The sequence below is a fragment of the Oncorhynchus nerka genome, linkage group LG2, assembly GCF_034236695.1.
Source record: "Oncorhynchus nerka isolate Pitt River linkage group LG2, Oner_Uvic_2.0, whole genome shotgun sequence".
Taxonomy (NCBI): Eukaryota; Metazoa; Chordata; class Actinopteri; order Salmoniformes; family Salmonidae; genus Oncorhynchus; species Oncorhynchus nerka.
The window spans coordinates 39,283,462-39,299,611 of record NC_088397.1 but is presented as its reverse complement, the minus strand read 5'-3'; the positions used below and the strand labels follow the sequence as shown (position 1 = coordinate 39,299,611).

General features: G+C 40.2%; 1 pseudogene; it reads right to left on the bottom strand.

The window, feature by feature from the left end:
• The window catches only part of LOC115135114 (copine-3-like), a 29,200-nt pseudogene that overhangs the window by 3,872 nt on the left and 9,178 nt on the right, over positions 1 to 16,150 (bottom strand).

The window sequence follows — 16,150 nt, the reverse complement described above, 5'->3', positions numbered from 1 at the left end:
CATTCTGAGAGACTATTTTCAAAATGGTGGAGTAGCCCGTCTACTGCAAATGTCTGATTTGTATAATGTTCGTACATTAGGGCTGTCCCCAACAACAACAAAAATCTTAGGTCAACTACATATGCACTGAGCTTGTCTGATGCTTGAAGCACACTGTTTAAATAATGGTCTTGCTCTCCTCCCTACTGCAGCAAAAAAGGCACCACTGCAAGTGTTTATTGCGCTGTCCATGCTGAAGCTGCAACATAAATTCCAAATGGCAGTAATTCCTATTCCCGCAATCCTCAGCTCTTTACGTGAAACATGTAAGCGTCGCATGGTAGAAGGCCTAATATAAAAGAGGTCACACAATACATTTTGTAATGATTACTGCGTTGATGTAAATAATATTTGCTGGTCTGTGGTGTATGACCAATCAGACTCTTACCAACCCTCTGAAAACCTATGGAAAAATTGTGTTTGGCCAAATACAATACTATTTTACAGTAAACAAATTGACAGAATTTCAGCATGCTTATAGGAAAGTCCACTCAACAAGCACAGCACTTACACAAATGACTAATGATTGGCTGAGAGACATTGATTAAAAAGATTGAGGGAGTTTTTTTTGTTAGACTTCAGTACGGCTTTTGACATTATTGATCATAGTCTGCTGCTGGGAAAAAAATGTGTGTTATGGCTTTACACCCCCTGCTATATTGTTGATAATGAACTACCTGTCTAACAGAACACAAAGGGTGTTCTATAATGGAACTTTGAGTAAAGCCAGTGTGCCTGTGTATGTCCAGAGGACTCAACAGTTAACACTTAAAGAGCTGCAGTCAGTTTCAGAATGGGTGGCAAAAAAAAGTTAGTGCTATATCTAAAAGCATTGTATATGGGACAAATCATTCACTAAACCCTAAACCTCACCTAAACCTTGAAATAAATAACATGGAAATTGAGTAAGTTGAGGTGTCTAAACTGCTTGGAGTAACCCTGGACTGTAAACTTTCATGGTCAAAACATGTTAATGCAATCGTAGCCAAGATGGTTTGTTGTCTCTGACTTATTGTTGTCTCTACCTTCTTTCCCTTTGTGCTGTTGTATGTGCCCAATAATGATTGTACCATGTTTTGTGCTACTACCATGCTGTGCTGCTGCCATGTGTTGCTGCCATGCTATGTTGTTGTCTTAGATCGCTCTATACAGTGTTATGACATGTTGAATGCACCGCGCTCTCTGTTTAAGCGACTTCCGGGTTGGAGCGAGCGGTCGCATCTGCACTCGGTCCGCAGGTAGTATTACATTTCATTATAGTACAACGGTTTGATTTGTCTAATCTTAGCAATTTCTTCTTAGCTAGCTACATAGCCGTCTTTGTATCATAGATAATTGCGTAATTATCGTATTTCGTCATCCTAACGCAGTCTACACTGCCCTGCAGCTAGCCAGCTAGCTAACGTCCACCGTTAATCAATCCATCAATCCATCAAAGATAATGCTTGAGTTTTGAACATTAACTAATAAGCACAACTTCAACCTATTATTTCTGATTGTGTCCGAAGAGCTTGCACTTACTGTAAAATTGATTTGGCAACCTCCCATGACATAGTCCAGGAATGTGTACTGTGCCTGTATCTATGGGGAAATTACAATTAGCTTTAGAAGTAACAAAATTTAGAAGAAATCTAAGGGCTAACGATAAGCTACTGTGCAATTAATTATAACCTACCTGGCAGCACTTGACACTGATTACTCCAGAGTTTTTGTAACTCTTCTTCTTCTCTGGATGGACAGTCAAACTCCACCTGATTAAACGTTTATATTAAACCTTTTTATTGACATTAACTCAAATAATAAACTACCTTCACCATGATTAGATAAATGAGGTGGAAACCCTTTACATTAAGTTGCTCAGATCTTATGGATGTAGTTAATACAGTGCATTCGGAAAGTATTCAGACCCCTTCCCATTTTCTACATTGTTACATTACAGCCTTTTCTTATGTTCCTCATCAATCTACACACAATACCCCATAATGACAAAGTGAACAGGTTATTCCTTTTCGCAAATTAATATATGTATGAATACATATATTAACATGTACAGTGGGTCAAAAAAGTATTTAGTCAGCCACCAATTGTGCAAGTTTTTCCACTTAAAAAGATGAGAGGCACACTTCAACTATGACAGACAAAATGAGAAAAAAAATCCAGAAAATCACATTGTAGGATTTCTGGCTCTCACAGACCTGTAACTTCTTCTTTAAGAGGCTCCTCTGTCCTCCACTCGTTACCTGTATTAATGGCACCTGTTTGAACTTGTTATCAGTTTAAAAGACACCTGTCCACAACTTCAAACAGTCACACTCCAAACTCCACTATGGCCAAGACCAAAGAGCTGTCAAAGGACACCAGAAACAAAATTGTAGACCTGCACCAGGCTGGGAAGACTGAATCTGCAATAGGTAAGCAGCTTGGTTTGAAGAAATCAACTGTGGGAGCAATTATTAGGAAATGGAAGACATACAAGACCACTGATAATCTCCTTCGATCTGTGGCTCCACGCAAGATCTCACCCTGTGGGGTCAAAATGATCACAAGAACGGTGAGCAAAAATCCCAGAACCACACGGGGGGACCTAGTGAATGACCTGCAGAGAGCTGGAACCAAAGTAACAAAGCCTACCATCAACACACTACGCCGCCAGGGACTCAAATCCTGCAGTGCCAGACGTGTCCCCCTGCTTAAGCCAGTACATGTCCAGGCCCGTCTGAAGTTTGCTAGAGAGCATTTGGATAATCCAGAAGAAGATTGGGAGAATGTCATATGGTCAGATGAAACCAAAATATAACTTTTTGGTAAAAACTCAACTCGTCGTGTTTGGAGGACAAAGAATGCTGAGTTGCATCCAAAGAACACCATACCTACTGTGAAGCATGGGGGTGGAAACATCATGCTTTGGGGCTGTTTTTCTGCAAAGGGACCAGGACGACTGATCCGTGTAAAGGAAAGAATGAATGGGGCCATGTATCGTGAGATTTTGAGTGAAAACCTCCTTCCATCAACAAGGGCATTGAAGATGAAACGTGGCTGGGTCTTTCAGCATGACAATGATCCCAAACACACCGCCCGGGCAACGAAGGAGTGGCTTCGTAAGAAGCATTTCAAGGTCCTGGAGTGGCCTAGCCAGTCTCCAGATCTAAACCCCATAGAAAATCTTTGGAGGGAGTTGAAAGTCCGTGTTGCCCAGCAACAGCCCCAAAACATCACTGCCCCAGAGGAGATCTGCATGGAGGAATGGGTCAGAAAACCAGCAACAGTGTGTGAAAACCTTGTGAAGACTTACAGAAAACGTTTGACCTCTGTCATTGCCAACAAAGGGTATATAACAAAGTATTGATAAACTTTTGTTATTGACCAAATACTTATTTTCCACCATAATTTGCAAATAACTTCATTAAAAATCCTACAATGTGATTTTCTGGATTTTTTTCTTCTCATTTTGTCTGTCATAGTTGAAGTGTACCTGTGATGAAAATTACAGGCCTCTCATCTTTTTAAGTGGGAGAACTTGCACAATTGGTGGCTGACTAAATACTTTTTTGCCCCACTGTATTTATATACGTATTCTGACCCTTTGCTATGAGACTCGAAATTGAGCTCAGGTGCATCCTGCTTCCATTGATCATCCTTGAGATGTTTCAACAACTTGGGAGTCACTTGAGGTAAATTCAATTGATTGGAGACGATATAGAAAGGCACACACCTGTCTATATAAGGGCCCACAGTTGCCAGTGCAAAAACCAAGCCTTGAGGATCAAGGAATTATCCGTAGAGCTCCGAGAGAGGATTGTGTCGAGGCAAAGATCTGGGGAAGGACAACAAAACAATTCTGCAGCATTGAAGATCCCCAAGAACACAGTGGCCTCCATCATTCATAAATGGAAGAAGAGCTAGCTGCCCAGACAAACTGAGCAATCGGAGAAGGGCCTTGGTCAGGGGGGTGACCAAGAACCCAATGGTCACTCTGACAGAGCTCTAGAGTTCGTCTGTGGAGATGGGAGAAACTTCCAGAAGGACAACCATCTCTGCAGCACCACCAAATCAGGCCTTATGGTAGAGTGGCCAGACGAAAGCCACTCCTCAATAAAAGGCACATGACAACACGCTTGGAGTTTGCCAAAAGGCACGTTAAGGACAAGATTCTATGGTCTGATGAAAAAAAAGATTGAACTATTTGGCTTGAATGCCAAGCATCACGTCTGGAGGAATCCTTGCACAATCCCTACGGTGAAGCATGGTGGTGGCAGCATCATGCTGTGGGGATGTTTTTTAGCAGCAGGGACTGGGTGACTAGTCGGGATTGAGGGAAAGATGAACAGAGCAAAGTACAAAGAGATCCTTGATGAAAACCTCCAGAGCGCTCAGGACCTTAGACTGGGGCGAAGGTTCACTTTCCAACAGGACAACAACCCTAGCACACAGCCAAGACAATGTAGGAATGTTCGAGGGGCCCAGCCAGAGCCCGGAATTGAAACCGATCTAACATCTCTGGAGAGACCTGAAAATAGCTGTGCAGCGACACTCCCCAACCAACCTGAGAACTTGAGAGGACCTGCAGAGAATAGAGGTCGACCGATTCATCGGAATGGCCGATTAATTAGGGCCGATTTCAAGTTTCCATAACAATCGGTAATCTATATTTTTGGACACCGATTGTGGCAGATTACATTGCACTCCACGAGGAGACTGCGTGGCAGGATGACTACCTGTTACGCGAGTGCTGCAAGGAGCCAAGGTAAGTTGCTAGCTAGCATTAAACTAATCTTATAAAAACAAATCTTAACATAATCACTAGTTAACTACACATGGTTAGTGATATTACTAGTTTATCTAGCTTGTCCAGCGTTGCATATAATCGATGCGGTGCCTGTTAATTTATCATCGAATCACAGCCTACTTCGCCAAAACGGGTGATGATTTAACAAGCGCATTCGCGAAAAAAAGCACTGTCATTGCACCAGTGTACCTAACTATGAACATCAATGCCGTATTTTAAAATCAATGCACAAGTATATATTTTTATACCTGTATATTTAATTAATATTGCCTGCTAACATGAAATTATTTTAACTAAGGAAATTGTGTCACTTCTCTTGCGTTCTGTGCAAGCAGAGTCAGGGTATATGCAGCAGTTTGGGTCGCCTGGCTCGTTGCGAACTGTGTGAAGACCATTTCTTCCTAACAAAGAGCGTAATTAATTTGCCAGAATTGTACATAATTATGACATAACATTGAAGGATGTGCAATGTAACAGCAATATTTAGACATCGGGATGCCACCCGTTAAGATAAAATACAGAACGGTTCCGTATTTCCCTGAAAGAATAAATGTTTTGTTTTTGAAATGATAGTTTCCAGATTCGACCATATTAATGAACTAAGGCTTGTAGTTCTGTGTGTTATTATAATTATAATTAAGTCTATGATTTGATATTTGATAGAGCAGTCGGACTGAGCGGTGGTAGGCAGCAGCAGGCTAGTAAGCATTCATTCAAACAGCACATTCCTGCATTTGCCTGCAGCTCTTCGCTGTGCTTCAAGCATTGCGCTGTTTATGACTTCAAGCCTATCAACTCCCGAGGTTAGGCTGGCAATACTATAGTGCCTATAAGAACATCCAATAGTCAAAGGTATAAGAAATACAAATTCCTATAATAACTACAACCTAAAACTTCTTACCTGGGAATATTGAAGACTCATGTTAAAAGGAACCACCAGCTTTCATATGTTCTCATGTTCTGAGCAAGGAACTTAAACATTAGCTTTCTTACATGGCACATATTGCACTTTTACTTTCTCCAACACTTTGTTTTTGCATTATTTAAACCAAATTGAACATGTTTCATTATTTATTTGAGACTGAATTGATTTTATTGATGTATTATATTAAGTTAAAAATAGTGTAATTCAGTATTGTTGTAATTGTCAATATTACAAATATATCTCGGCTGATTTAATCGGTATCGGCTTTTTTTGGTCCTCCAATAAATCGGTATCAGCATTGAAAAATCATATTTCGGTCGACCTCTAGGGAAGAATGGCAAAAACTCAAATACAGTTGTGCCAAGCTAGTAACGTCATACCGAAGAAGACTCGAGGCTGTAATCGATGCCAAAGGTGCTTCAACAAAGTAATGAGTTAAGTGTCTGAATACTTATGCAAATGTGATATTTCAGTTAGATTTTTAAGAAATGTGCTAACCTATCTAAAAAACGGTGTTTTTCTTTGTCATTAAAAACTATTTCATATATTTCAGAATAAGGCTGTAATGTAACAAAATGTGGAAAAAGTCAAGGGGTCTGAATACTATCCAAACGCAATGCAAAGCATATGATATTTATACTGTAAAAGGCACATAGAACAATAATTCAATTGCAAACAGAAACTGGCCCAATTTGTAAATAGTGAAGTTTGTGCAAGTGAACTCGCCTATAGTATCTGAACTTGTGTCTTTGTCCTTATCGTAACACGTGACCTACCAGTAACAGACGCGTAGGTAAGCCCTGGGGCTACAGAGATCCCATAACAATAGGGCTGTAGGTTATGTCAAGTCAAAAAGGCACACACAACTTTGAGGAACTCTTTTAAACTATTCATACCTTGATTGGTTTGCTCATGTCACAATTGCAGAATGTTTGCAAAGCCACACTGAATTTCTTCCATGATAGACTCAGATTATTCTTGATAACCTAAAAAAAAAAAGACGTGAGAGCAACACATCAATTACAAATTGTACAATGCCAAAATAACAATACAGACAAATTAGAAGGTCAGGCACGATACGCTTTCAATAAAACAACTTCCACTTTATTAGAGAATGTTTCAAGCACACCGTTCAGGTCAAATGAACTTCATCAGAAAGATAATAAAAAAATACAGTATAAGTAGCTGTGTCACTGATTGGTCTCGGAGTAATGGGCGGGTGGAAAGAAGTGGGTGTATCAAAAGAAATGGGCGTGGCGAAAGTGCACCGTTATTGGATGGTCTCTTGATTGAACATTGCCATCACTGCTCAGAAGAGTATCCCATTTTGTTTCCTCTCCTTTAGGAAATGCATGGAGGTTAACTGCCAAGGCAGTTCTAATTACCTACACAACTCAATCTTTTATGAAAGCAAACATGACAAATTATTACCGGTACACTATTCATCATGAACATCCGAAGAGTATTTTATTCAGCCTCCTAGTCAAAATGCATGACTGCTAAAGAGGTTGAGTTCACATGCAAAAAAAAAAAAAAAAAAACTAAATCATGACGAAACATGAGGATGTGTAATCTAATCTGAATTTCCTGATCTGATATCAAGACGTTATTATATGGTAGGCTATTTCTGCCAGCAAACTTCTAGCCGGGCAGGCAAACCAATAGGTCTGCCCTTGCGCAAGCTTGCTATTGGTGTTTAGAAATGGGACATTGACAAGTTAACATTAACCTTCGACATTAGACACAGTAAACAACACAACCGCAATGAAACGTGATAATGTAAAATGTTCTGTTCTTTCGACCCATCAATTTCTGTACATTTTTTAACGTGTAGTTTTCCATATAAAATAAAATCAACTATATGCATTGAGCTTGTCTGACAATTTAAGCTTACAGTTTGATGCCTCAAGAGGGCGCCAGAGATCTAGATAACCTTAAACATCTATTCTCCTACCGCTCCTGTTGGCTTTCACAGACTCTGCTATTACTCTCCTGAAGTTGCCAGTAATAGGCTACATGAGGAGTTGGCAACCTTCCTCATGTGAACGCCAATTTATCTTACCATTTCTACCGATCTGCGTGCCAGTAATAGTTTTCATAAGCACAATTTCGTGAAACAGTTTAATTTAAATGTATAATAACATTATTGTCATGTGGTTATTCAAAATTATATCAAAATGAAATACCTAAAAAAATAACATATTGCCAACTATGTAAAGATAGCCAAACAAATACGTTGCAGCCTGCAAGTAGAAAATATCCTGAAGAAAATAAATATCCTATAAATCACATTAGGTATACATGGCCTGTCTGCAAAGAACTTGAAACTTGGGTCCAGCCTGAAGCTTGCAAACTTGCAACATCACAGAAGATATTCTGTGCCCTCAGAGTTTAGCATGCCAGTGAGCTCTGGACAGACACAGCTGTAGGCTGTTTGCTCAAGAGATAAGAATCAATGCTTGAATTTAGCAGGAGCTCATCGGAGCTTCTTATTGAATATTAGCTAAAAAGTACTGTGGAGCTCCTGCACCTAAATATAAAAACAGTACCAGCACCCGAAATGAGTACCGGAACCTATTTCAGTCCAAATCATGCACTGATAAGACGCCTACTTTATGACGTTTCCACTGGATCAGGGCATGACATTTTTCACTTTCTCGCTGAGTGGTTATCGAAGAGAGAGTTTTCAAAAACATTGAGGAACTACTGTAATTCTCAATGAATGGAAAAACAGACTTTGTTTGTTTGCTGTTTGAGGTGAAGAAAACATTACTTTGAGAAGCTCCACAGGTAAGCCAATCAGAAACACTATCAGATCCTCAAATGGGCACATTTATATGCCGACATTTGTGTGCAGGCCAGGTAGCCTATAGGCCCACTTCTATGCATCAACATTGACAGGAGCACTCCAAACAAAAGACAATGACTAAATTGACAGAACTTGTAAATTAAATTAAATAAAACAAAATTTGTTTCTCACAAGTGTTGCATAGTTTTTGCACTCTGCAAACAATGTGTCCACTCAGACAATGAGAACAGGAAGACTAATAATAATAATAATGATAATAATATTGAATGCATTAAAAGAAATTACCATAACCAAAGTAGCAAACATTGTAGATGACAAATTACAGGAATTAACAGTAAATGTATGTACGACTGGTGATATATGTAATGAGGAATTGATATACACTAACAATGAAATGCAAACAATTCACAACACAGAGTTATTAAACAATGAATGTGCACAAATTGGCGGGAGAGAGTGCATTCTGGAGAGGGAAGTGCATTCTGGGCGTGTGGTCAATCCGACGTCTGCATTAGCCATGCAGCATTTACGGTGGTATGGCCTAAGCAGAAGTCAGGGCATTCATACTTCTTGTGCTTCGCGGAGCAGTGCAGGGCCGTTGTCAAGGAAGTGAGTTTGTGTTTATACAGGATGTACCACCCCCAACTACCGTCAACCAATCATGTCAATGCGGAGCTATTATACAGAGTCCTCCGCATTATTACAAAATTTAGGAGGCACGTGGCAATGCGGTAAAGAGCTCGATTTGGCCTCCGCATGAGTCTAGAGGCTCCGCAATTGCAGCACACCCTTCATATGGAGCCTCCGTCCACATTTTTGAACCGAACATAAATTGGCTTTTAGTCTAGGCTTCCGCAATGCATTAGTTCAGAGAGAGAGATATATATATATTATATATATATATACATACACACACAGTACAAGTCAAAAGTTTGTACACACTTACTCATTCAAGGGTTTTTCTTTATTTTTACAGTTTCCTACATTGTAGAATAATAGTGAAGACATCAAAACTATGAAATATCACATATGGAGTCACACAAGTGTTAAACAAATCAAAATATATTTGTTTATATTTGAGATTCTTCAAAGTAGCCACCCTTTGCACAATCTTGGCATTCTCTCAACCAGCTTCACCTGGAATGCTTTCCCAAAAGTCTTGAAGGAGTTCCCACATACACTGAGCACTTGTTGGCTGCTTTTCCTTCATTCTGCGGTCCTACTCATCCAAAATCATCTCAACTGAGTTGAGGTCGGGTGATTGTGGAGGCCACGTCATCTGATGCAGCACTCTATTACTCTACTTGGTCAAATAGCCCTTACACAGCATGGAGGTGTGTTGGGTCATTGTCCTGTTGAAAAAACAAATGATATCCCATCTTGTTTGTGCTTAGTGGGGGTGGTGTATCGCTGCAGAATGCTGTGGTGGCCATGCTGGTTAAAGTGTGCCTTGAATTCTAAATACATCACAGACAGTATCACCAGAAAAGCACCCCCACACAATCACTCCTCCATGCTTTACAGTGGTAACCACACATGCGGAGATCATCCGTTCATGTACTCTTCATCTTACAAAGACACGGCGTTTGGAACCAAAATTCTCACAATTTCGACTCATCAGACCAAAGGACAGATTTCCACCGGTCTAATGTCCATTGCTCGTGTTTCTTGGCCCTAGCAAGTCCTTTCTTCTTATTGGTGTCCTTTAGTTGTGCTTTCTTTGTAGCAATTCGACCAAGGCCTGATTCACGCACATCACTTCTGAACAGTTGATGTTGAGATGTCTGTTACTTGAACTCTGAAGCATTAATTTGGGCTGCAATTTCTGAGGCTGGTAATGCTAATGAAGTTATCCTCTGCAGCACAGGTAACTCTGGGTCTTCCTTTCCAGTGGCGGTCCTCATGAGAGCCAGTTTCATCATAGCGCTTGATGGTTTTTGTGACTGCACTGGAAGAAACTTTCAAAGTTCTTGACATTTTTTTGATTGACTGACCTTCATGTTTTAAAGTAATGATGGACTGTCATTTATCTTTGCTTATTTGAGCTGTTCTTGCCATAATATGGACTTGGTCTTTTACCAAATAAGCAAACTTCTGTATACCACCCCAACCTTGTTACAACAACTGATTGGCTCAAACGCATTAAGGAAAGAAATTCCACAAATCAACAAGGCACACCAGTTAATTTAAATGCATTCCAGGTGACTACCTCATGAAGTTGGTTGAGAGAATGACAAGCTTATGCAAAGGGTTGCTACTTTGAAGAATCTCTTATTTAAAATATTTTTGGATTTGTTTAACACTTTTTTGGTTACTACATGATTGTGTGTTATTTCATTGTTCACTATTATTCCACAATATAGAAAATTGTCACAAAATAAAGAAAAACCCTCGAAGGAGTAGCTGTGTCCTAACGTTTGACTGGTACTGTATATAAACCAGTCAACTAATTGGGGTCAGTGCTAATTTACATGATTGTTTTTCCACAGTGAGTGATTTTATGACAAGTTCATTCTGAGTTTCCCCTAACTTTATTTTGATGAGTCTTTCTCTCTACAACCCTGGTCTCCACAAATTTCTGCACTCGCTGGCAAGAACTGACAAAGTCAGACCAATTAAATTTGCGCATTCCATACACCTGTATTCTACACCCCCATTTCTTTCGACACACCCAGTCAACGGTAGCCATTGGGTACTTAAGACAAACAAATATTGTGATAAGTACTTCTGTTCTGTGAACCAGCTGCCACTTGCCATCATCTTGTTGCTTAAAGAACTCTAGGAATGGATAAGATTTCCCAAACAAGTCCTGCAAGAGAGAGACAAATAGGAGCACTGGCAAATGAATAATGGGCAGGAGAGAATTTAGAAAACTGTTTATTACTCCATAATAAATGTAGAACATTTATTGTACCTTCTTATCCAGGCCTTTAGCCTCCAACTCCAGCACTATGTCCCCGTTATCTCCTCAGCAGTAATCTTTAACACACAAAGTATAGCACAATTTAGGGAATTCATATGATCATCTCAAGACACTGTTTGCATTAGCCTTATGGTTGTTATCACAACATATACATAAGTGGGACCATTTTACATTTACACAGCCACTTAAATACTTACAGTAATGATGCCTTTGCCTGCAGGCTTACCCTTCTTCATTTGTAGAGGTCTGGTAAGCTTCTTGCTGGACACAATCTGAAAGGCAAATGGTTGTTCGTTGGAGGCACACCACCATTCATAGAGAAATTCAAAAACAACATTGGGTTAAGTTCACAGGAGGTTGGTGGCACCTTAATGTGGGAGGACGGGCTCATGGTATTGGCTGGAGCGGAATGGTATGAAATACATCAAAAACATGGTTTCCATGTGTTTGATACCATTCCATTTGCTCCATTCCAGCCAATTTTATGAGCGGTCCTCCCCTCAGCAGCATCTACTGGTTAAGTTAATACCTGAGAAAATAAAAGTATCAACAAGGACACAATGATGTGAGAATAATTGGTCCACACTTTCTTATATCCTAACCTCTCCCAGTGTGCACTCACCCCCCCCCCCCTCCTCAACTTCTGCACTCTCTCAAAGTGATAGTCCAGGAGCAGCTTCTTGGAGAACTCAGGGTCCTGGCAGTTCTTCACCCTCTCCATGCTGTCCAACTGTATAGTGAGACAGAAAGCATCTGCATGAACAAACCATAGGCCATTTCATTATGCACATGAACAATTATTAGATGTTTCAAATAGTTAGTGCTTTCTCCCTACCTCAGTCCACTTGTCATTCATCACGCAGAGGGGGTCGGATTTGGATCCAACGTCTTTGTTGAGGAGATTGCTGCATGAAATGGAAAGCTCTACTTTTGACACACATTGAGTATCCACCTGAAAAACACAGGGGGAAAAAAATGTATGACTGTATATTAAAGCCACAGTCTGCTCTGCAATTAAAAACAATAACAATGGGGCGGGGCCCCTGCTACTTGTTTTGGTATAAAGCTGAGGGATAGGGCCAGGGAAAGGAAAATCCTCTCAAATTCATAGATAGTATGTGGACACCTGCTCGTCAAACATCTCATTCAAAAATCACGGGTATTAATACGGAGTTGGTCCCCCCTTTGCTGCTATAACAGCCTCCATTATTCTGGGAAGGCTTTCCACTAGGTGGGGACTAGCTGCAGGGACTTGCTTCCATTCAGCCACAAGAACGTTAGTGAGGTAGGGAACTGATGTTGGGCAATTAGGTCTGGCTCGCAGTCGGCATTCCAATTCATCCCAAAGGTGTTCGATGGGGTTGAGGTCAGGGCTCTTTGCAGACAAACAATTTCTGGAAGGACCTCCCCATGTGCACAGATGCATTGTCATGCTGAAACAGGAAAGGGCCTTCCCTAAACTGTTGCCACAAAGTTGGAAGCACAGAATCGTCTAGAATGTCATTGTATGCTGTAGCATTAAGATGTATCTTCACTGGAAATAAGGGGACTAGCCCGAACCATGAAAAATAGCCCCAGACGATTAAGCTTTAACGTACACTACTCAGTAAAATCGCAATTTTGCGAATAAACGCTTCTCACAGGGACAATTAAAACTGGACAGGTAGCCTACTAGTTCACATCTGTCAACTTGTCATTGAACCAGACACCTTGCATGCAACTTAGCAAGTGCGTATTTTACAGTAAAGACTCGACTTGGAGGAGAGAGAGCTTTCTATGAAGGCAACAATCATTTTTCATCAAAAGCCCATTTTGAAGACACTGACAAGAATTCCATGGGCACATGAACGCCCATAAAATAACAATCACCGGATTTGCCTCTTCAAACTCAAATCAAGCATTGGTTTACTTTAGAAAAATAAGTAGCCAAATGTTACAAATATTACCTTGTCGCACGAAACGGCAATATATCGGACGGGTGTCACTATGAAACAGTTGTACTTGCCATGCAACTCAAGTGCACTCTGCAGTAAACGCGATATAAATGTCGAGCTAAGATTTACGAAATTTGCTATCTAACAAAAAGGTGTGGCAGATGGTCAAGTGAGCATGATAGCTCAACAATTGGATAAGCAGCCAGCATAAAAACGTTCCTATTGGACAAGAGGCAACGTGACTCACGCTGTGCCCCCAGTGCAGGAAGTGACCATGCACACACACACACACACACACACATACTTTGTTCAGGCTGCACTCAAATATTTTTTTCCACCCCTAGAGATAATACAAAATGTAGCATTTTACAATTAGCCGACACAGCTGATGTTCCGGTATACAATGTTAACGTATAAACTCCGCTCAATAAACAGCCATAACCACCGTTGGAAACGTAGCTAACTAAACCAGATACAAATGTATGCGCAACTGCACAATATTTACTTTAGTGTTAGATCACTCATATGCTTTGCGAATTTGCAAATGAATTCGGTCCTTATCAAAATCATTAATACAAATAGAGAACGTGAAACTACACATTTCTGCACTACTACTCGTCTTGATGTTTAAAACAATCTTAACACATTTCAATAAAGGAAAATATTCATACTTACAAATAACAGTGTTATGTTATACCACACACAATGGGCAAACAATTCCATTTCTGTATATAGCAGGGCTGCATTTCCTATGTAGGCCTACTAACATTCCACACATTTTTTCTCTCAAATTCTGCCTATCCATTTCTCCACACCTACAGTATACATTTGATAGCTATACAAACATTTCTGCACATATCCTTGGACAGGTGGTCTATTCAGCTCTCATGATACAGGGCAGACAGTGCAGCAAGTTTAGCACGTAAATTATTTTACAAATAAGCATAGGAATTAAGTTAATGACACACAAGCAATGGTGTAGTGTTAGCCTTTCACTGCAGGAGGTGAATGATTTTTCTCAATAATAATTACCTAGCCATTTACAACCCAACACATCCAACCTTCTAGTGTAGTAGGCCTATCAACTTCGCTCAATAAACAGACAAACATTGTTGGAAACATTGCACAATGTATACTTGAACAAACATATAAAAACGCAACATGCAACAATTCGAAAGTTACAGTTTACAGTAAAAGTCGGAAGGTTAAATGTATTTGGATTAGGTGTATGTAAACTCATTGTTCACAATTCCTGAAATTTAATCCTAGTAAAAATACCCTGTCTAAGGTCAGATGGGATCATTACTTTATTATAAGAATGTGAAATGTCAGAATTAGTAGAGTGATTCATTTCAGCTTTTATTTCTTTCATCACATTCCCAGTGGGTCAGAAGTTTTACATACTCAATTAGTATATGGAAGCATTGCCTTTAAATTGTTTAACTTGGGTCAAACGTGTTGGGTAGCCTTCCACAAGAAGTTGGCTGAATTTTGGCCCATTCCTCCTGACAGAGCTGGTGTAACTGAATCAGGTTTGTAGGCCTCCTTGCTCACACACGCTTTTTAAGTTCTGCCCACAAATTTTCTATAGGATTGAGGTCAGGGATTTGTAATGGCCACTCCCAATACCTTGACTTTGTTGTCCTTAAGCCATTTTGCCACAACTTTGGAAGTATGCTTGGGGTCATTGTCCATTTGGAAGACCCATCTGCGACCAAGCTTTAAGTTCCTGAGATGTTGCTTCAATATATCCACATACTTTTCCTCCATCATGATGCCATCTATTTTGTGAAATACACGAGTCACTCCTACAGCAGAGCACCACCACAACCTGATGCTGCCACCCCCGTGCTTCACAGTTGGGATGGTGTTCTTCAGCTTGCAAGCCTCCCCCTTCTTCCTCCAAACATAACGATGGTCATTATGGCCAAACAGTTGTATTTTTGTTTCATCAGACCAGAGGACATTTCTCCAAAAAGTACGATTTTCGTCCCCATGTGCAGTTGCAAACCGTAGTCTGGCTTTTTATGGCGGTTTTGGAGCAGTGGCTTCTTCCTTGCTGAGCGGCTTTTCAGGTTATGTCGATATAGGACTCGTTATACTGTGGATAGAGATACTTTTGTACCTGTTTACACCATCATCTTCACAAGATCCTTTGCTGTTGTCCTGGGATTGATTTGCACTTTTCGCATTAAAGCATGTTCATCTCTAGGAGACAGAACGTGTCTCCTTCCTGAGCGGTATGACGGCTGCATGGTCCCATGGTGTTTATACTTGCGTACTATTGTTTGTACAGGTGAACGTGGTACCTTCAGGCGTTTGGAAATTGCTCCCAAGGATGAACCAGACATCTGGAGGTCTACATTTTTTTTTCTGAGGTCTTGGCTGATTTCTTTTGATTTTCCCATGACGTCAAGCAAAGAGGCACGGAGTTTGAAGGTAGGCCTTGAAATACATCCACAGGTACTCCTCCAATTGACTCAAATTATGTCAATTAGCCTAATCAGCAGCTTCTAAAGCCATGACATCATTTTCTGGAATTTTCCAAGCTGTTTAAAAGGTACAGTCAACTTAGTGGATGTAAACTTCTGACCCACTGAAATTGCGATACAGTGAATAAGTGAAATAATCTGAAAACAATTGTTGGAAAAATGACTTGTGTCATGCACAAAGTAGATTTGCCAAAACTATAGTTTGTTTAAAAGAAAATTGTGGAGTGGTTTAAAAATGAGTT